The sequence below is a fragment of the Diceros bicornis genome, chromosome 23 (assembly GCF_020826845.1).
Source record: "Diceros bicornis minor isolate mBicDic1 chromosome 23, mDicBic1.mat.cur, whole genome shotgun sequence".
Lineage (NCBI taxonomy): Eukaryota > Metazoa > Chordata > Mammalia > Perissodactyla > Rhinocerotidae > Diceros > Diceros bicornis.
The window spans coordinates 34,444,633-34,452,366 of record NC_080762.1 but is presented as its reverse complement, the minus strand read 5'-3'; positions in this window follow the sequence as shown (position 1 = coordinate 34,452,366).

The following is a 7,734-nucleotide window of genomic DNA, read 5'->3' as shown; positions in this document are numbered from 1 at the left end:
AATGACCCCAATACAGGCCAGTCATTTTGGAAACACATTGCCAAGGGGAGAGAATTATTAAATACCTCACGTTTTGTTCCGTGTGCCAATTTATGAGACACTCTCAGCAGTCACTGTTTGCCAGACCAGGAAATGAGTTTTACAGTCCCATTTCCCTTTCCCTCACCACTATGGTCTAGGATTTCCATATAATGGCATGACCTGAAGGAGACAACAAGCATGGGTACTATTTCAACACCAAACTTTCTCAGAATGTGTCTTTGTGTTAAAGTCTCATTGAGCAGCTGTCGTGTATATGATCTGCTGCAGTCTGGTCATCCTGCTCCTTGATCCCAAAGTGCTGTAGAGCCAGCATCTTGCCAGTCTTGGCAATCTGCTGCTTATAGCTAACTTTGTAAATTAAAATTTTTATTAACTTCTCCTTTTTGCGGAGTGTTTGAAGTAGAAAATTCAAGGGGAGGATATGTTCAAGTTAGTATTTTGGAAACAAGTGAGGTAAAATGGAAAAAAGTTAAATAAGATGAGATCTGAAAAAGATACAGAATTAGGAAGTATTCCTGCTTCTCAAGATTTGAAACTTTATGGTGTTATAAAGTTCCATATCATACCCACTTTAAAATTTAAGAATAAAAGTTAAAGCTGGGCCGGCCCCGTGGCTTAGCGGTTGGGTGAGCGCGCTCCGCTGCTGGCGGCCCGGGTTCGGGTCCCAGGCGCGCACCGACGCACTGCTTCTCTGGCCATGCTGGGGCTGCGTCCCACATGCAGCAACTGGAAGGATGTGCAGCTATGACATGCAACTATCTGCTGGGGCTTTGGGGGGGAAAATAAATAAATAAAATTATTAAAAAAAAGTTAAAGCTGTGGTATATACATACAGTAGAATATTACTCAACCTTAAAAATGAAATTCTGATACATGCTTCATGAACCTTGAAAAGATTATACTAAGTAAAACAAGACACAAAAGGACAAATATTGTATAATTTCATTTATATGAGGTGCCTAGGATAAGCAAATTCATAGAAACAGAAAGTAGAATAGCGGTTGCTGGGGGTTGGAGGAAGAGGGGGATGGGGAGTTATCTAATGGGTACAGAGTTTCTGTTTGGGATGAGGAACGAGTTCTACAAATGAATGGTGATGTTTGTACAACATTGTGAATGCACTTAATGCCACTGAATTGTACACCTAAAAATGGTTAAAATGGCAAATTTAGCATATATTTTACCACAATAAAAAATACAATGGAGGATAAAAAATTACTTAAAGCTAATATGCTACAAGCAAATTATTATAAATTACAACTCTTTTAATTCTTAAGTAATATTGTTACTTAAGCATCTCCTAGAAAGTAGTAAGAGTATCTGGCATAATGAAGTATAAGGAAGATATAAAATAATAATTACTGCAGTTATTTGACAGTGAACCAAACTGGGCTTTCTGCAGGTAATGGCCATTTAGATGAGATCAGAGAAAGTAAGGTAAACCTGTGTTCACTGACTGGCATATTCTTACCTAAAATCTTTTGTGATTCAAACTGTTGTTTCTGTACTTAATACACGTATATGATGTAGTAGACATGATTTGTATTCACCAATACCTGATTCTCCATGGACTTAGAGCACAAGGAAGATGGTATTTCTAAGCCCCCTTAAAGTTAGGGAGGACTTTGTGAATTCATTGTGGCCAACGGGCTGTGGGCTAAGTGATGACTGTCATTTCTGGACCTAAACTTACAAGACCTGATGCACTGTCACATCAACCAAGAAGGCTATATGTTTCAGGTAATGCAGCTACAGATTGGTAAATTCTGTCAGCCTGGATCACTGAGTTGTTTCATGGGAAACAGTAGCCAGAAAGAGCTCCAAATCAGCAAAAGACTTTGCAATGACCACAAGATAAGCTGCTGAGATTTGAGAGTCACTTGTTAATACAGCATAAGCATAACCTATCCTGACAAATATAGATAATATTGGTAATGGGTTTTGGGTGCTGCTCAAAGAACTTACATATGTGGCATTAGCTTAGAGGTTGGTTGGCTAAGAAAACTAATATTGGAGGCTAGAAACATGGCACTTCACATTATGCAGTGGTAAAACATTTGATGTAACTATCACCCACAATAACCTGGAGGCAGAAAATGTACCTAATGAATTTTGAGCTGGGGGAAGAGGTTGAAAAATAAGACAGTGTGTGTTGGGTGCCATTGTATGCATTTGGTAAGATATTATAAGAAAGTGTGGAACTCAGAAAGGAATGGTTGATTTGTAAAAGCTGAAATAAGGGAATAGAAATGACCAGAAAGTCTGAGCCTCACATGGCTGTTTTTCAACTCCAAGCAGTAGGAGATGAACTTGAGAAAACCTTTACATGACAAAGGATCATTAAAACTCAGCCTGGCAGCAAAGATCATAACTAAGGGTATAGACTTCATTCTTATTTTGGAAAATTTTTCAGTGGATTAATTAAGGGTGTGGAACCTTGATTTTTTTCCTTCACTTGGGGGAAAAAATGCCTGAGGATGAAAATGTGGTTAAGAAGATTGCTCTACCATCAAAGCTTATAGACAGCTAGTACACGCCATAAAGTCAGGAGAGAGAGACGGAAGTAGGAAATCAAAGCAATATAGCCAACCCAAGAACTACCTATCTCAAAAAAATGGTATGGTTAATGGCGTATAAATCTGACTGGAAACAGATAAGAGGCCCACTAAGTTTTTAAGAGTTGTACTGAAAAAAGAAACCATACACCTTGGCTGAAAGAACTTGTAACTATTCCATACTTTAAAAAGAACCAAATTTCAGCCCCCAATTATCTAGGAAACAGACTGGAAAAAAAGCTGTGCAACCCAAAGGATAGCATATTCCTCAGCAGCCATTCAGATGTAGCCAAGGAGGGTAATAAAAAGAAGATCTTTCCAGCGAGTGGAGTCTGGGGTCACAGAAAACAAAGGGAATTCTTTTTTTTTTTTTATTGATGTCACAATACTTTATAACATTGTGAGATTTCAGTTGTACATTATTGTCAGTCACCATATAAATTCGTCCCTTCACCCCTTGTGCCCACCCCTCAACCCCCTTCCCTCTGGTAACCACCAAACTGTTCTCTCTCTCGGTGTGTTAGTTTATCTTCCACATATGAGTGAAATCATGTGGTGTTTGTCTTTCTCTGTCTGGCTTATTTCACTTAACATAATACCCTCAGGGTCCATCCATGTTGTTGCAAATGGGACAATTTTGTCTTTTTTTATGGCTGAGTAGTATTCCATTTTGTGTGTGTGTGTGTGTGTGTGTGTGTGTGTATAGATACACATCTTCTTTATCTAATCATCTGTTGATGGACACTTGGGTTGCTTCCACTTCTTGGCTATAGTGAATAATGCTGCAATGAACATAGGGGTGCATAAACCTCTTTGGATTGTTGGTTTCAGGTTCTTTGGATAAATACCCAGTAGTGTGATAGCTGGATCACATTTTTTGAGGAGTCTCCATATTGTTTTCTATAGTGGCTGTACCAGTTTGCATTCCTGCCAGCAGTGTATGAGGGTTCCCTTTTCTGCACAACCTCTCCAACATTTGTTATTTTTTGTCTTGGTGATTATAGCCATTTTCATGGGGGTAAAGGTGATATCTTAGTGTAGTTTTGATTTGCATTTCCCTGATGATTAGTGATGTTGAACATCTTTTCATGTGCCTGTTGGCCATCTGTATATCTTCCTTGGAAAAATGTCTGTTCAGATCCTCTGCCCATTTTTTGATCAGGCTGTTTGTTTCTTTGTTCAGTTGTGTGAGTTCTTTATATATTATGGAGATTATCCCAAGAAGGGAATTCTTAGAGAACAGAAGAAAGGTCTAACCATGAACATTCCCCATGCCCACGGTAAGAGACCCTAACATCTCCATTCTTCCTCTTTCTGAATGAGAATGTTTATTGTGGTTATGGTTCCACAGGTTCCACCAGTGTACATTAAGTGTGTGGAAAACAGAACATATCCTTTTGGTTCTTGGGTCTCCAGACCAATGGGAGCAACATGCAGACCTGACATAAGCACTTCTAAAGAGCCTGGTTTTAGAGAATAAAACTTTGCCTGGATGGGACTTTGGGGCTGAATCCCTTGAAAAGGGAGTCACTGTGTTCCATGTGTGGAAAGGAGAGAGAGCTGAGTATTTGGTGACCAGACGGTGGATTGTGAGAGACTACCAGTGCACTCACATATCTTGTTCTCTTTTTCTTCTGAGCCCATGGGAGACTTACTCTTTCCTATCCATCCTACCCATCCCTCTCTGCAATTAGGCAGGGCCATATGACTACTTTTGGCTGATGGGCTGTGAATGACACATCCAAGATGAAGAATTTAATTGCTTGTGCAAGACCTTTTAATGCTTTCTTCCCCTGCCACAGTGGGGAGGCCAGGTGTTGAAATGATAGAGCCACAAGACAATCAGCCTGGATTACAGAGTCACCAGTTGGAAAACAGTTGCCTTTGCAGATTGCCCAGACTCACAGTGGACTTTGGGTGAGCAAGAAATAAACTGTTAAGTTATTGGGATGTGGAGTGACTTGTTACTGCAGCACAACCCAGCCTATCCTAATACATATGGGAACGCACACATTTTGGATATTTCTGCTTGAGTGCAACTTTATTTATTTTTTTAAAGATTTTATTTATTTTTCCCCCCAAAGCCCCAGTAGATAGTTGTATGTCATAGATGCACATCCTTCTAGTTGCTGTATGTGGGACGCGGCCTCAGCATGGCCGGAGAAGCGGTGCGTTGGTGTGCGCCCGGGATCTGAACCTGGGCAGCCAGCAGCGGAGCGCGTGCACTTAACCGCTAAGCCACGGGCCGGCCCTGAGTGCAACTTTAAAAATGTGTGGAAATGGCTTCAGGGGGTCCATAAGCCTTTGAAATTACATACAAAAATCTGGGGCATATATTTTTCTGAGAAGATATAAATGTCAAGATTTCCCTTCCCAGCCTCTATATTGCCATTAGCAGGATGAAGAAAGGGCCCTAGAATTAAAACCCTCCTCCTCTCCCAACACTCATAGCTTCCCTTTGGGACTATCAGGATTAATATCATGACACCTTTTATCCCTAGAACATACTTCATCCCCTACACCTTAATTCCTATACAGCTCTGTGGGTAATGTTCCTTGATTTTTCTCCATATCATTTACCATTTGAGATGTTTTCCTTACTCTTCACTTCTTAGAATGTCTATTTCCTCACTTCGTAGAGAGATTTCTGTCTCTTGTGTTCAGTGCTGTATCCCCAATGCCTACCTACCTACACAACAGGTATTCAATAAATACTTAACACATTATTGAACAAATGAAACATGGTCTATTAACTTTAATCATAATCTCAAAGAGCTTCATGACCCAAAAGTTAAATACAAACAAACAGGTAAACAAAATACTTCCTAATAAATTATCCTGCCTAAATAACTCAAACATTTTGAGAAACATCCGAAAGGATGAAGATACACCCTTGGTAGATACTGAAATCTGAGCGAAAGTGGCCCATAATAAGATTTTGTTCTGAAATAATGAATTTTTAAAATATGAAGGATATTTTGAATATAGCTAAGTAAGCAACTATGGTGTTGATAGATGAAATATTCTGTCAATAATGTGCACTGCAAAAACTCCAGGACCAATCTTGAAACATAAAGTAAATAAGAATTTAATATTTATTGTGCATGTTTATACAGTAACATCAAAATAATGCTCAATAAATTACATAGCTATTTTCTAAAAACACTGCAAAAAAAGTAAAGATAAACCAGTAGGAATGATAACCAATGTTACTCAAAATTAAAAATATAGTCATCTATCTTTTAAACAGATTTGAATTGATAATTCCTACATGAACCAAAACATTTTAAATATCTAAAAATCGTCTTTCTTAACGTACTAGATATATATAAAGGCTCAATTTTATTGCACGTAACATATTTGGTTTAGGCTTATTTGATCAGATAACATGCAGGCAAATAAATTATAAATATGAATTTAAGAAAAGTAGGCAGGATACTATTTTGTACTACAAAAATTATATGAAGGTGATACATTTCACAGCTTAATCTTCAGAAAATTTTTTCAGCTATTGTATAAAACACTGACTAAAATCATCACACATGCAAGCTAAGAGCTATTAAATATATTATAGTAAAATAGCTCTGTTGGCACATTTAAAATAAGAAAATAAGTATCAACTACTCTTAGAACTGACACCAACAACCATTCTCCTTGGCCACCCAAAAAGCTGGTCTTCACATCAGTTTTAAAAACATTAAATGACAAAATCTTAAACATAGACATACATTTGGATATGTCAAAAATATTCACATAATTGGCACATAATTAAAATTTTACCATTTTAAATATGGAAAAACTAGGAAACTGGGTTAGTCATACCCTGTAAACCAGTTTCTAAATAAAGCTAGTGAAACTTTTCTGTTTTACTTCTTAAATTCTTTTGGCCAAACACTATGGTAGTTGTTTTGAGGATCTGTAAACGTTCCCACTTATTCGTACTGTTTCCTGAGGTCATCTGGAAACTACTGTTATCACAGTAGCTTCACAACTTAATATCCCTGCAAATGTGCTTTGGAAATATTCAAAATAAAAACAAAAATTTAAATGCATACCCATGTGTAATAACATGATTTCTCTATTACAAAAGCTATCTTGAGGAAACTCTTAGGTATCAAAAAAATCAAATTTATTCCATTAACCAGAAGACATGGAAAAGCATTCATAAACTCTAGGCCATAAACAAAAAGACTTCAGAATTAGCTCAAAAAGACTTCAGAATTAGCTCATTTAACATTATGGAAATGAAAATAAAAGTATCTTACTTGCATGTTACTTCTGGAATAATGTCTAAAACTTATCTAGGCCTCTCCATTTTAAAACATGTTAAACTAGTGTCAGCGCAGTGCCTGACCCTTATGAGGTATTCAATAAATATAGATTCAATGAGTAAATGTGAAATTAAGCATAAAAACTACTGCAATCCTTGAGCACTGAGGTAATGTTCTGAAGCTACAATGTGTCACTCACTGAATGAAAAATCAGTCTTAACTGGTACTCAGAATAAAGCTTAAAAGACCTCCTATTTGATAACTATAGCACTGGTGCATTTCCTGGCACCCCATCAATGAACAGAAGACCTGGGCACTTTCCTTGATTCTTGCCCTCACCTATCACTCACCGTCTCTGACTTGAACTGTATAGAGGATAAACCAAGAGGCAAGAGAAAAGAATGCTCTTGTTTCTTTCCCTTCCCTCTTTCTTTCCTTCTCTCTCTCTCTCTTTCTTTCTCTCATCCGTCCGTCTCTCTATCAATGAAACAAGAAGCAGGTGACCAACCAATGAAACGTGCATGCCTCTTAATAGTTATCTTTTCTAGGAGAAAAATGAGGTGATATTTACATGTGTAATATTTACATTTGGGGGAGGGGATGGTAATTGTCATTACCAAGATGGCTGACTCGAATAAAGTGATTTAACTAGTATTATTCCAAAAAATTCACTGCTCTGGTACTGAAATTTTCAGTGTTACTGGATTACAATTAAACAGAAAACACTGTTTAAACTACTTTTCACAGGACGCAACCTGAGTTTGAAGATTAACTTATAAAGATATATTTCTCCATCATTTATTTCACTGTTAAAAATCAAGAAAACCACTACTATTAAAATTTCAACAGCTTAAAAATAGAATTTG